Below are 15856 nucleotides of genomic sequence, written 5' to 3'. Positions count from 1 at the left end.
AGATTAATACTCCAGGCCTGAGGGCTAAAATATTACAGACTTCACTTCTGATCTCAGTATCAATTTAACCAAAGGAAAGTGGAAAAGAAAGACTAAGTTCAAAAGCAAGCTCATTTTAGTTTTACGGTGAAGTATGAGAGTATCCCTAATTTGGATAAAAGATCTATTTAGTAATTCCAAATATAGTTGAACTTCAGTATCTCGCACTCTGATATCTCCAATACCATAGATTATGTGGAAGTGATGTGGCTGGAAGTCCCAACCACATAATTATTAACTTTAAGTATTTTACCCTCCATATCTCAAATCCTCGGATATCTCAAAGTTTTTTCTCAGCCCCATCAGGTTCCAGATAACGAAGTTTGACTATACAAGTATTCATTTGATACTTCATGCATATAATTATAAGCATTTGGGTTTTCATCATTTATTTGAGAATGAGTGCTTGGTACTTGTACATAAAACAACATTATGAAAATATCATACATGTACATCACAATAATAGAAAAAAAACAGAATATAAATAAAAAATAAATCAAAAAATAATGATAAATGTCCATCATTCTATAATAAATTATTGAAAAATTGTCTATATTTAACAAACATGGCCCACATTAAGAAAGTTCCTTGCTGCTACATTCTTCATTATCACTGAATCCCCACACCTTCAAAATTAAATTAGTCAAATGTTACTAATTATATTTTTTTAAAATCTGTCTGGAATATGTGAACTCAAATTGGAGTTTTAACAAAAATATACTGTCAATCGATATAAAAAATATTTGATTGAATATTTGATATACTGTATAATCCCTATGAACGGCCTTGGGCGTTAAGAAAATTGCAAAAAGGGGTAGTTATTTTAGTATTCTCTTTATAATATTTAATTTCATATTTTAACTTCAAATTTTTGAAAAAAAGGTATAAATTCAAAGAATTACTAATTAAAAAATAATGTTTAACTTTACTTTAAGTGAAGATAATCTACCCAAATTAAGCTAAATGATGCATTTTCCACCAAGAAATTGGATTATAGACAGGTTTCATTTTCAGTTTCTTCAAATTTTGGCAGACTTGATACAATTGTAGATGATTTTAATCACTGTACAGGGGGCCCTTATTTCCTGACAATTGAAAAAGACCTAAAGGGGCAATTATAGGGGTAGGGGCATTTAATAGGGATTATATGGTATACCAAAACTGGTTCAAATGTTCAATTAAAAAAGCTAAAATTTATAAAAATTCAGGACTGATGCACGGAAGAAAAAAAAATTAATAGCAACAGTGACTTTGGTGACAAAGATCTGTAAACTGAATAGTCAGAATTTCCCATAGGGAAAATTGTTGTCTACTTATTGTTATATTTTAATCTTAGTACTCCTTTTTTACCTCAGCATCCAATGTTTCCTGGTGCATCTGTGTAAGTCCTGTCAAATCCTCTAAAGAAGACGGATCATTAAATGCCCTTCTCAGGAATTCAAATCCATTCTTTCTGTATTGTTGTATCACCTAAACAAATATTTCATTTTCTACAAACTTTAAATTGTTTCACAATATATGATATATACATTCACATTGATGCACATAAAAATGATGTCTGCAAAGAGCTTCACAGGCATATATGTGAACAAAATGATTAAAAAGGCACATATGGCATAAAACATTAATAAATCATCATACAAGTAGTTTATTCTTAAATATTTCCATTTCTAATTTTTTTTCTCTGTGATAACTGTTCAAAAGTTAAAAAGGGGAAATTTATTTCTTGATAATTCTGCCGGAATGTAAATTAAGCAGGTCGATAGGTCAGCAGCTAAGGAGGCCTAATATGCATGAAAATCTCGTGCGCATCTGTCTCTGTGTCTGACGCTAAGGAGGCCAAATATGCATGTAAATCACGTGCGGCTGCCTTTCTGTTTGACGTCAGTGTGCGAGGATTATTGAAATTGGCATGGAAGTCCTCGTGTAATTTAAATCGATTTGTCTACATTTTTAATGTCTAAGTCTACAATTTTATTTCACAATGAAATGGAAATATAAGGAATCACTGTCTAGTTTTGAGAGTATGCCAGGGACATCAACAATAGTGGGAAACAAAGGATATGCAAATTATCCCATGTTTCCCACTATTGTTGATGCCCTGGCATACACTCAAAACTAGACAGTGATTCCTTAAATCTTTCAATTTTTCCACTGTGCAACCATTAACTTTCAATAGTTCAAAGGCGAAGAGTCATTCAGAATTCAAAGAAGTTAATAATATTCATGAAAGAATGAAAAAGATGATTAAATGCTGCTGCAATACTCACAGTTGTAGAACATGCTGTAAATTTATCAAAAGCTTTACAGGCTGGGAGAACTTGCTGAAACTTTTATACAAAACAGCGAATCTCAAACAAAACACATCTTTAAATATTTCTGAGGATTAATAGGGTCAAAACTGTGAATATGCCAGTGATACATGTACAATTTCATCATAAAATTTACAACTTTGCTTAAAACCCTTTACACAACACTTCTATTCAATAATGATCTTAAAAAGTATGTATCTTTTTTTAAAGGGACTGGAAAACTTTCATAAAATCTTCCATTAATGCTTGTGTGCTTTACATGTACTGATACCTGATGTGGAACCAGTCCAAGGGCCTTACTCAGATTCATGATTATTACGTGACCTAATCACACGGCGCAATAATATCTACCGGTACATAAATTATGAAATGACCTGCTCTACTTGCTTTTCATGTATATAAAATGAACAAAATAAGCAAGTAAAAATATCAATCATTTTATTTAAAATGTAAACAAGTTTTTCATACAGTTTTTGGGCAATCGTTTCAACCTGTGTTACATAGAGAAAACTAGGAGCCTAGCGTTTGTTTACATTTTTCTTCACTTTCGTCAGCTGCACAGTCTCTAACGTTCATACTTATTTTTGGGGGTAGACCTTTGATTAAATCTTAGACCTAATGATAAACTTTTATTTTATTTTTAAAATTTACTCACGATAAATGTGTAAATCTGTTGAAAAATATCATCGCAATCATGCCATGAACAGCTGCCAAACACCTCGGTGTTTTCGTAGTTCAATGTAAAGCTGTCGCCAGTGTCTCCGTGTTTATCAGTGTTTTACGATAAGTATGCTTTTATAGTTACTGAAACCGTGTTAAATCAGAAGTTTTCAGAGATGAAATCGAATGCTGCCGTTGAATAGTTTTGAGGACTATTCACCATGGGCAAATAGCACAAAAACTATTTCACGGTAGAGACTGTTTAGAAAAAATAGCATTTTTTATTCGTCTTATTTTTATATAGAAAAAATAAACAGAGGTATAATAAAAACTTGTTATTTATTTCTTAAGTAGACTAATGCGTAGAAATGTACATGTAGAAACGTGCGTTAATGTGACGTCACAATGAGACTGCAGCGACGTTAATTATATTCAATGATATAAAGGACATTGAGAAATTCAGATATAGAAAATATAATAGATGCTTCCTGTGTATAGGGATTAGGAGACAGATGACCACAGATAAACTGCAAGCCTCCAAGCTTAAGGCATTCACACATGAAAAAATACACCCTCCCTTACCTGAAATTTACAACCCGGTAAAAATATATCTGTCTTGCAGGAACCACTATACGGTGCAGTATTAGTAATGCAAAGAAATTTTCTCAGTTTTTTAAGCTCCATTTGTCATCGAAATATTGAATTTTAATTTACCAAAATAAACCTTAACTTATAACTTCAATTTAAATGTCTAAGGTCAAAATTTCCTTACTATTATTTCGATGAACGGTGTTGCTGTGGTTACTAAAAACAGAAATTTCTGTGAAATTGTTTCTAAATTCTACTCCTCCTACAGTTGTGGTCTGATTTCGATATAACTTGGTCCCATGTCTCTGTGTCTATTCATTAAAATGTTTAAATGTTAAGGGGAGACCTATGTCGTTCTACGTCAAAGCAGCGTTATGTGACGTCACAATAGCGACGTTTGTTTTTACCTGTCGACTTTTGCAACTGTGATATAGGCATAACATTGTTTTAAAATAATCATTAACATGTACAATTAATAAAAGAAAATTTTTTCATCATCGATAACAGTTTATTTGTTTTTTTGAGTCTGATAAAATATTAGAATATTACGTAATTCATAGCAATTTCTGTTGTGAATAAATAACTCGATGATATACTGATATATAAGTGCAAAAAGATACGATTAAATTCAGCAAAGAAAGCGACTTAAATCAGGGTAATATGTTAAATTCTATGTTTTCCATTAATTGTATTTTCTGAATAAAACTAAGAAAAGAAATGTCCTTGTACCTATATTTGCGTATTGATTTATAGTACATGTAGATTTTATTGTATAAAGTCATTCCAAGTTCTAATAGGTGTTGGTTGTTGACGGGGAAAGTGGGGGGGGGGGGCAGAATAATTGGAAGGAAGAAGAAAAGAATTAATCTGTTTAAATTGTTTCTAATCAAAACGAAATACTCGTTTTTCGCCAAATAGTTTTATATTCGGATGTTTGTCAGTGCTTACTTACCTTTTTTAGTGCAGAAGGGTAAATAATTATGACACAAGAGTACAAAAATAAAAGAAAACGTAATATTTCTCGTTTGTTTTATCATATAGGTATACTTTTTTCTTTGTTAAAATAAAGAGATTAATCATTTCTTTCGAAAAATATAAATTACAACATTTTTACACAAAGACTTTTTAAGATATTACCTGTTATGCATGTCGGAATTGAAAAAAATACGACAAGAAAAACGGGGTGATACTTACATTGTGCTCCATTAAAATTTTTCATGTGAGATAAATGACAATAAATTTGCCTTCATTTTAAAGATTCAAGTCATATAAATTAAAAACCTGTTGATTTTGAATGTGATTTGACATTTTTGTTTCTTTTTTGAGCATATTTGGGGTAGAACAATAATGTCTGAAAATAATCTATTTTTAGCATTTTACATTGTTTTTGCACGTGCTCCTGTGTAAAAATAAGCATAAAAAGGTATTGTTTTTAATACCTAAAAATTCAGGAGCAAGTGATCAGTAAAGAAATGTCAAAGTTTTGAAAATTCGACACAAAGACTTTTCGGACATAGGTCCCCCCTTAAATGTTAAGCAGCATATCAAATATCTGCATATGCGATACAATAATGACGATGCATTCATTTGTTACTGAAGGGGGGGGGGGCGTGTCGAAAAAGTCTTTGGTTAAATTTTCAAACCTTCTTTCCTTACAACTTACATATAAAATTAAGGCATTATGATATTACATTTATATACCAATTTTTACACAGCAGCATATGGAAAAAAGTGAAATGCTAAAAACCGAATGATTATTTCAAGACAGCTTTGATTCTGCAAAAATGGGCTAAAAAGAATTTAAAATGTCAAATCACACTTAAAATCAACTTTTGTTTACTGTTTGACTAATGTGAAAGCCCATTGAGCTCATTTTCGTAGGTTAAACCATTATTTTTGCATTATGACGCGAAACTTTTGCGATAAAACTTTTACGAATAAACGCGTATTTTTCGCAATATAACGCTAAATTTTCGCGATATTCCGCGAAATTATATGCATATATTATAATGTTTACCCAGGAACCTTGATCTTGACTGACAGAAAAGCACTTGAACACAGACGGGAACTCTCAGCAACTTATTTATAAAATATCATTTCCTAAAAAGATGTACTGAAGAGACGCTGCAAGAATAGAATAGATTAGTCTTCAGAATATTTTTTTTTATTTTAAAACCTTACCAAATGATAAAAGAATTTTATTCTTGTACATGTTTTTCAAATTTTAAATTCAAGAAATTCTTTAAACTGATTCTTTATTCAGAAAAAATCTCCACTTGACACTTTTTTTAAAATGATTTTTTAATCAGTAACACTTACTACAACTGTTCCACTAGTAAATTAAGTAATCATTTTGGACTAAAACTTTTACTCTATAGAAACATAACTTAAACGTAAATGAAATGTGTATCATTTCATGAGCTTGACGACGGCAGAGTTTGTACACTTTGAATTAATTGTCAATACTTTTTCCTAAATCGTATTTCTACAGTGAATCCCATTTATTAATCTGGAATGTCTCAATGCTCTCACGAATTATATTGACTCTTTAAGAACAGATGATGCAAACAAAAAATATGGATGCCTCGATTAATAAATATTATTTTTTGGCCCTTCTTGTTGCAAATAAAGCATCTCAAAATTTCCAAAATATTAAGGAAATGTAAACCTTCTATGATGTTAAATGTTCTACCTCTCTACATTGATTCTTATTAATCTGTACAAATAAATAATTTTTCTTTACCTCAAATTCCATTTGTGTGAAAATTTGAATAAAAAAAAATAAAAAAAAAAAAAAAAAATACACAGTTAAACTTGTTCATTTTAGTAATTGAAACATAACACAGGTTGTATTTTTTAATTTTATAATAAAAGTTTGTTTGTATCATCTGTCCTTAAAGGTGTTTTCATCGTATCATTAAAGTTGTATCTTGAAAAGATAATTAAATCAAGCATATTATGATGTATTTTATAATGATTTTCTGCGAATCAATATTGTCCTCCTTATTGCTACCTAAACAAGTAAACACATGATTATAAAAAGTTTATTTGCGTTCTCATATGATTTGTTACATGGATTTAAAATTACAAAATCTTTGAAGGTGCTTATATTTTTATCTTTTCTTTGTATTCCCAGATAAAGCTTGGTTGCATAAGTATTTTGACCTTGCGCACGAATTATGTGCGCATGCTTAATTTTTTTTCTTTGCATCTCTTATTTAAAATGATTGGCTTAAATGTTTAACCTTACACAATGTTATAATGCGCATGCTTAACTTTGTGTATAAGTACGGGAAAAATCACGAAAAAATTAATCAGTCTTTTTTTTCTCCAAAAACTTGATTTCATGAAAGCTTGAAAAAGGTAAGATATGAAAGCTTCAAGAGTTTATATGATTTTGTTTTCAGTTTATGAACTTAAAATCATTGCTTTTACTTTACAAATCCATTTGTATGCATCCTTCAATATATATTTATTTAAGGTCAGAGGATACGCTTCTCGAGAATATATGTTTTTCTCAAAGATTTTGTCATTGAAGTTTCGCTACTTAAACAAGTCTCCTGGCTAAAAAAAATTGAGGTACCTTACTAGGCATTTGCGTAAGATACGAGTTGGTACTATTTCTTATAAAATCCATATGGGTAAACTTTCGAAATGCCAATGCACAATTTTTGGTAAAGTTATTTTTCAGATCGAGTTGAAAATTATTAAGAAATCACTAGAGAATGATATTATTTAGATTATTTTTTTAATATTTATCCGACAGATGATCATAATGATATTTTTTATTTAGACAGAATAGCAGAATTAGTATTACAGTATATATAGCATTGGCGGATCCAGAAGGGGGGGGGGGGGGGGGGGTTCCGGGGGTTGGAGCCCCCCCCTTTATTTTTTGCCAAGTTGAGAGAGAGAGGATAAACATTTTCAGAGAATAAATACTTATACGGCTAACTTATGTATAGTCCCTTTTTCTACATGTATGACACATTTTACTTAGGAGTTATTCCCCTTAGCCGCCATCTTGAAGGGCAAAGAAGTGAATTTACCTCTTTGAGCAACCAATTTTAAACAAGCATGCAAGAAATATATGGAAGGAAATATTTACAGTCTTATAATCATGAATTAATAAAGGCTTTAACAAGTGTATATTTATAACAAAAATAGTGTTATCTTTACCTCAGTAGCTGAGGATAAGGAATTGAACTTAGTTAAATAATGAAGTGATCTGGGAATGTCCCCCTACAATATGGCGGCTAAGGAAAAAGATGTCATAGGAAAAGGATCTATTGAATAGATATATTCTCATACACTCAGTTTCCTCCATTCACTTTCACTATTACTTTTTTTATGAAAGAATGGTAGAAAATTTTCTAAATTTTTATATATCTTATATATGATATGTAACATGCTAAATTTAATTTGATATAAGATTCCCGCGATCTTTAAAATAGTTGCATGTGTCGGCTATCTAATGTACCGTTTTTGATTATATCTCTTGATGGAACAAACATGTTACTCTTTATTTTAAACCTCAACCGCATCCCCCCCCCTCAAAAAAAATTTCAAATTCTAAAACAAAAGTCATTGTAATCTTCGGAAATGCTCCAAATCCATTCAATTTTTAGGCTTCAGTAGTTTTTGAAATGTGTTTCTTATTTTATTCGGACTAGGGGTACGTTTTGAAAGGAAAAGGGGACTTGAAACAAAGATAAAATTTACCACAACCTCAGATCTTTCCATACGTGTGTGTGTAAATCTTTGCTTGAGAGTGTGTAGAGGGGGGGGGGGGTTAAAGAGACACAACCCTGGAACCCCTTCTTTCAAAAATGGCTGGATCCGTCCCTGTGTAGTATTAAAAATTTTTAAGGGGCTTCGATCCCAAGGATCTAAAAATCAGGCATGAACTACAGTGTAATTTTATCTTTCCATTGATATAAAAAAATTTTATGTAGCAAGCCTGTGCTTGTCCTTAATGAAGTAACGTCCTGATATAATACACGTACAAGTTTATCTTTTAAAAAGATAGGTGAGCTAGCGCCGTAGCAATTTTTGAATACAGAAAGGAAGATCTGTGATCAAGTGATTTATTTTGCTGAATTCTTTAATTTTTATCGAGGCTGGAGAGTGATAAAGTTATTATTGTTTTGTGAAGCGTATTCATTTTATAGACACATAGGTTAAGAAACAAGAGGGGGGGGGGTGTGACCTGTTTGAGTTTTGGCGCAACGGAACATATATGACCTTTACTGGAGGGGGGCTCTATTTAATATGAAGAAGATGCCGATTGAGACATTGCATGTATGAGCTGATTTAAGGTTAAAAGCCATACACATCAGAATTTTTTAGACACAAATAGTGGATTTATTCGTTATTTTTAGTGTGAATTCTTGCTTCTGTTTCTGGATTTTGTAAGATTGGCTGAATTGACCAATAAGAAATTAGAATCTATCTTTGGTTGTGCTTTGATGTTAAAAAAAACAAAAAACAAAAAAAAAACAAAACAAAACCCCTTGTCATTGTTTAGAACAATCAGATATCCGTCAGCAAAAAAAAAAAACCCAGAATTTGAAATATTTTAAATATGAAGTTATCTTTAAAGTGTTAGCTACACAATAAATAAACAGTTATTTCATGCTACAACATGATACAACGGAATTGTTATCGTACGGTCTATCTGTAGTAGTTTTCAGTTTTCCCAGAATGCACGGCCATGGCGGCCGAGCATGCGTATTCAAGGAATTTGGACTAACGTAGTTGCTAGCGCTCGAGAGCGCTAGCAAAAACTAAGTTTGCGCTCTTTAGGATCCAGGGGCCTGTTTCACAAACGTTTCCTAAGATATGTCGTAAGATATAACTTAAGATAAATTTTTCTGATTTATATAAATGACCTGCCATGTGAACTCTTAGGTCTCTCTAGATTATTTGCAGATGATACATCTGTGACTAATACTTCCAAAAACTTGCAGGACTTGGAAAGACTTACTAACTATGATCTAGAACAGATTAATGAATGGTAAAAAAAATGGGTTGTAAAATTTAATCCTGATCAAACCAAAATATTAATGTTTGGTTGTAAAGAAGACGAAGTATCCAATCTACGATTTAAGTTTGACAATCAAGAAATAGTCCCATCATCTACTCATTGTCATCTTGGACTTACCTTTTCAAATTCTGGGAAGTGGACAAACCATATTGACAACATTATTAAAAAGACCTCAAAAGAAATTGCTGTTCTTCGGAAACTGAAATTAACGTTAAATCGTGACTTTTTAATTAAGATGTATATAACTTTTATTAGACCCCTATTTGAATATGCATCAGAAGTATGGGATAATATTACCGCAGCTGACTGTGATAGGCTGGAGAAATTACAATTAGAAGCTGCGCGTATTGTCACAGCTCTTCCTATTTATGCTTCTCGTAAATCTCTATATTTCGAAACGGGATGGGAAACTCTTGCTTGTAGACGGGAAAGGAGAAAATTATGTTTAATGTATAAAATAAAACATGGCCTCGCACCAGAATATTTACTAAATCTATTACCGCCTGAAGTCTCTCAAACTACCCATTATGATCTACGAAATAGTAATCACCCATTCTCAATATAAGGGCTCAAATAATGTCGCCTCATTTTCATTTAGAAGAAATACCACTGATGTAATTTTTAAATCAACATTATAAATAGTCATATAACAATGAATAAGAATTCATATAATTATTGATCTGAAAGGGTATTTAAGGAGCTCCAAATTCAAATATAGTAGCCTATTTGAAATGTACGTTACTGTCGCCGAGGCAAATATTATGCTGAATCCCCTCTGTGTAATATATAGTTTTGATTCTCAAGTAAAATTTTTCTGATAAGTTAATCATTGTATCATATATATTTCTTTTCATAACAATAAATACATTTTCTTTGTGATAATAAATAATTTTTATTGTGCAATGTCCCTGTCGCTTAATTCTATTTCAACCACATTACAAGTAAACACAAAGATTATACACCTGAATTTTCATATATTCTCATACTTTCACACACTCGAATGTGTACACAAAGGAAAGTTTCAGAGTTTGGGGTTCGGCTAAATCCCAAAATTAATGAAAAGAAACGTTTTTGCTGAGGAAAAAAAAATATATTAAGGTCAATTATATGTAATATAATTTTGATACCTGGTATATATTTCTGAATACGAAACCTGTATGATGCATTTCTTATGATATGCAAGTTCAAATAGTATCAATATATTGCGTGTCTAACGTACGCTTGTGGAAGAGAATTGATTTTTATATTTGAAATGTACGTTACGTATGGTAACGTACATTTTGCGTATTTCTGACAATTTTTTTTTTTATTTAGTCAATGAATTGCGTTTACATGAGCGAAACAAAATTATCGTTACAATCCATTTGACAACTAACCACATAAATCCAGCTAAATGCACCCCCAGTCCTCGTAAATGTGGTAGACTGTTACCACATGCTAGAAAATTTATTTCTAAGTGTCTTAAATTCATCTTTGGCAACCTTTTTGCAGTTCGTATACTTTTAATATGCGACTTTTCGTCAATATTAATTTAATTGTTGTTGATAATTTAAAACAAGGTATGCATAGGCTTATAACTGGTAAAAAAAAAAAAAAAAAAAAAAAAAAGAAGAAACAAAACAAATAAACCCAGAACACAAGACGGTCACGTACATTTCAAATACTGAAATGCACACAATACTCAGTTTTGTTTGAATCATTGCATTTTGGGTTATATTTTTCCAGATCTGCTGAAAAGCACGTCTGTTTGTGTTTTGACAAACGATGTTGCAACATACTAAATGAAATTGTTAACAAGACTGTCGATGGATATATTCGGAATAGATTTATGTTAAGTTTCAATGACCGAACACGAACATTTGTTGGATCATAGCAAAATACGTCTGACTCTTATTTTTTTCGTCTGTACCCTTGCACACAGGTAGAAGTAATTAACTAGACTACGACCGATGTCAATTTCAGCGAAACAGCACAAAAGAATGGTAATGAACTGAGGTGGAGGGGACTCCCCAATAATATGTGAAATGAACGTTACCGAAGTGACGTGACATTCATGTAGTTGATGACAAATAACCTCCTTTGTTACATTATGATTTCTTATAATACTGCTTTAAAACGCTTCATTTAAATGATTTTTATGTCAATAATTGCTTTTTTCCCAATATTTTCTTATTACTAGTTTATATATTATTACAAGCTTGAAATGTACGTTACCTACTCATATTCTGAGGCAATCGTGTCTTTATAGTGGTGATTGTGACATATAACACAATGTGATTACATAGAGAATCTTTTTTGGAATAAACTGAAACAAAACGATGAATTTTTAGATGAATTTTAAGTTTTTATGAAACAGAAATATATCTTGAAATGTACGTTATATTTACGTAGTTTTCTAAATCGGCATGGATATATGTTAAAAAAGACAGTGACTACAAAATAGTATTTTACTACATGTACATGTTAAGTTCCAGTATCTATAGAAAATGACAAGATTCCAAACTGATTGCTCTAAACAAAACAGAAAGAAGAATTTAAAGCATATATTAATATTATAAAAAATGTTTTTATACATCTGGATCAAAAAGTAACCTTTGTTTTTTGAAAGGAAAAATCAAACGCACGTTCGTATGCCGAGAAAATATGTTGCTGACAGAGTTGGTAGGATGTGCTGGTGTTAAGATGAGATATTCCAATTGTGATTTTAATGACTACATTTTTTTGACATATCTTTTTGGACATTGAAGAAAGAGTAACGTACATTTCAAGCTACATTTCTGAATAAAATCACCCTCTTCTTTACCGTTTTGTCATTATTCCATGTATTAAAATTTGATGAAAAAAAAAATCTGGAAACAAAATCTTCGGATACTTTCTTTCAAAGGTAATTGATAGAAAAATTGTTATCTTGAACTTCATTTTTTAAAAAATCAGAGAGGCATTTGTGCCCTTATATTGAGAATGGGTGAATAATAATATTGTTATTCCCCAATGTAGAACAAATTTATTAAAAAACTCATTTTTTCCATCTACAGTATCAGCATGGAATGCATTGCCTACTGAGACTAGAAACCTTGACACTATAAATGCTCTCTAAAGGTGATCCTCCCCCAAAATATCTTTCTTATGGCAACAAAAAACTGAATTCAATTTTAACCAGAATGAGACACAATGTAAGGCTCCTTAAGTCAGATCTTTTTAAGTTTAGACTTTCAGACAATACCCAGTGTTCTTGTGGATATATCAATGAAAACACTGAGTATTTCATCCTCTATTGTAAAAATTATATTGAAATAAGAAGAGAATTATTCCATACTATAAAAAATAACAAAGGAGAAATAGACCTTGATAGAATACCATGCCAGAAAAAAAAATCCCAATTTGCGACCACAGAAATGAAAGATATGAAAATACTAAGAGAAAATTAAAAAAAAAAGAAATCTGTTGAAATCGCGTGCATATCTGTACATTGTATTAAACTGGCTGTAGGAACTGGAGAAGCAAGGGAAAGGGGTAGAGGGGGGTAATAATAATTTTACCGATGTATAGTATACTATAGAAAACAAAACTGTCAATTGCTTGTGTTCCCTCAATAATAACATTCTAGAGTAGATTAGATGCAACCATTCTTGGGAAAGACATCTATACATCCGGAGCTTGGTTGGGGGTTCATCAAGAATCATGTACTTACAGAAAGTGAACAAGTGTTTTTATTTATCTAAAATATAACTTTTCAAATTCTAATTTAATATCGATTAAAATACTAGCAATATATATAAATAAATAACATGTACATGTAGATAAAAACATAATATATACATGCATGATTAATAAAATTATATTGGATCAAATCATGAGGTTTTTTTTTTGGTTTTCAAATGCGTGCTCTTCAAATGTTGGGGAATTATTCTAGTATGTGTACATCTATTTCGCCAGCTCCAGTTTTTTGACATTTTTAAATACTTTGGACTAATTTTGACACTTGTTAATCAATTATTGAAATCAGAGTAATTCCATGCAAATTAAGTAAAGCAGTTTTAACCTGGAAAGAACACAATCATCCATATACTAGTAGTTCATTGGATTTTCTCTCCCCAAACATATTCTCTCTCTCCATCAGAAACCTTGGATATGCAGCCGCAATATTTAATTTCTTCCTAAGTCATCGATCTACCTGTCCTAAAGTTATGATATAACTTAGGAATATCCTAAGATAGGACGAGTTTATTGAAACGGATAAGTAATGAACTTAGGAAAAAGTTCTTTTCTAAGATATAACTTAGTCCTAAGTAGGCTTTGTGAAACGGGCCCCCGGGCAAAATGGAAGAATTTGCGATATTCTGATCCCGATCTGACACAACTCACATTATGCAAATAACAGCAACAAGTTTTCCTCATGAAATAAGCGCATCTATTCTTGGCATTAATACCGGTAGATGCTTTTGTTTTTATATAACTTTGTGAACTGCGGTAATCTGATTGGTCGATACGAAGTAATTATTTTTTTTTTAATAATGAGTGCTGAAAGCGAATAATGACTCGCACGAGCTGCCTCGTTTTCACTTTTGCCTTCAGTCAAACATGGAAGTTGAAAAATTTGCGAGTTGTGGGTGAGGAAGATTTAAAATACACATGTATATATTTTTTTTAATTAAACCAAATTTTATTCACAAAGTGAATGGAATTGGGCAGCAGCCAAAGCCTATTTTAGCCCTTTCACTACAAGGTGTCAAATAAAACGTTTGGTTGCTGCGATGAAAGCATGTACTGCTTCAAATATTTTAATATTAATACCTTGTTCATGATTGATTGAAAAAGATATAGCGAAGAACTATGAGTCTAAGAAAACAAAACGATTAAAAAGGATATCTGTTAGAATTTTCTCGGGAATGCTTAGCACATACCATTTCATAGATGAATTCGATTTTTCCACACGCAGACGCTGTTTACGAAGACTAACATGACTAAAGAAAATCATGACATGTGTTGTAAATGTTTAATAGAAAAATTATTGTAGAAGAAATAGGTATAAACATTTTGTCCATGCATTTCCCCTGCAAATTCAAATGAGTGCGATTCTGGGGGAGGGGTTACTCTGTGTTATTCGGAGTAAGAAACCTTGTAATTGTATTGTTAAAAGAACACGGTTCACTTTTGCCTTATTCGGCCCTGTGAATTAAACTACATAGTTTTAGTCCACAATGCATTAAATATCACTTGGATCTTTACTGACTACGTATCTGTCAAAAAACTGAGGTAATTCTCTGGCTATTCAATGCCTTATGACGTCACGAAATTCTCATTTTCTGAAAAAGTCTACAAAAATGGCAAATTTTTTAAAAAGCTATTTTTCAATATCTTATATAGAGCACAACCTCTTATCTAATCTCAAACACTTCGAAACTATTCGACAGATTTCATATTCGAGTGGTTAAAATATGTATGATTTGCATAATCTACGACTTGTGTAGAGATTCCGACAGTTAAAACTGCAAAAGCAAAAGTTTATCTTTAATATGCAACAATTAAAACTTGTCTAGACTTTATAAAAATTAATAATAAAGACATGTTTACTTCACAGAGTAATGGTTACGAAGGGGGAGGGGGGGGGTCGATTCTAGAAAAACACAACGCATGGGGGAGTCGCAGAATTGAATAGTACTATCATTTTAAATTTCAACTTGTCGTTTGCTAAATGTTTCCTTACACTTTTTTTGGTAATTTAAGTAAAATATAACATGCATTAAAAAATTGCTCAATATATGCAATGTGTACGAGTAAAATTAAAAACGTGATATGTATTTATCGTTCCCTATTGTGAAGTACATGAGCATGCATATACCAGTACTTGTATACTTTACTACATGTACATTTGATATAGTTTCTGCACGGATGAGCAGTGGCATATTTTAAAAAATTCAGCACTTTAAATTCAATACATGTACCGTTAGGCAGTTAATGCCGAAAAAAAACCAACTCCAAATATGGAAAAGTGGGTGGGGGTTAGGAAAGGGGACTTTAGCTTCGCCTTTTTCCTTCACGCTCAACATAAATAAATTCTTCTAAAGAATATATTTTGGGATGAGGGCATGATATATAAATATTTTTATAGCTGTTAATATCATTAGAGCTTCAGACCTAGCCCTTACCCGGAATAAAAATTTTGAAATACCTTTCACGAAACAGGCACGTAGTATAAGGAATCTTCTGG

General features: G+C 31.5%; 1 protein-coding gene across 1 annotated transcript in view; it reads right to left on the bottom strand.

The window, feature by feature from the left end:
- Nucleotides 1-582: 582 nt before the first annotated feature.
- The window catches only part of LOC134259069 (ubiquitin-like modifier-activating enzyme ATG7), a 38931-nt gene continuing 23657 nt past the window's right edge, over nucleotides 583-15856 (bottom strand). The window contains exons 17-19 of the transcript XR_009990270.1: nucleotides 2310-2390; nucleotides 1390-1509; nucleotides 583-665 (exon numbers count right to left, since the gene is read on the bottom strand). The gene's annotated coding sequence lies outside the window, so the exon portion shown is untranslated. The remainder of the gene's footprint in view (nucleotides 666-1389; nucleotides 1510-2309; nucleotides 2391-15856) is intronic.

Source organism: Saccostrea cucullata, unplaced genomic scaffold (genome assembly GCF_032062105.1).
Source record: "Saccostrea cucullata isolate Sc308-1 unplaced genomic scaffold, CSIRO_AGI_Scuc_v1 ctg810, whole genome shotgun sequence".
Taxonomy (NCBI): Eukaryota; Metazoa; Mollusca; class Bivalvia; order Ostreida; family Ostreidae; genus Saccostrea; species Saccostrea cuccullata.
The sequence above is the reverse complement of the archived record's forward strand: the minus strand, read 5'-3'. Positions and strand labels throughout refer to the sequence as shown.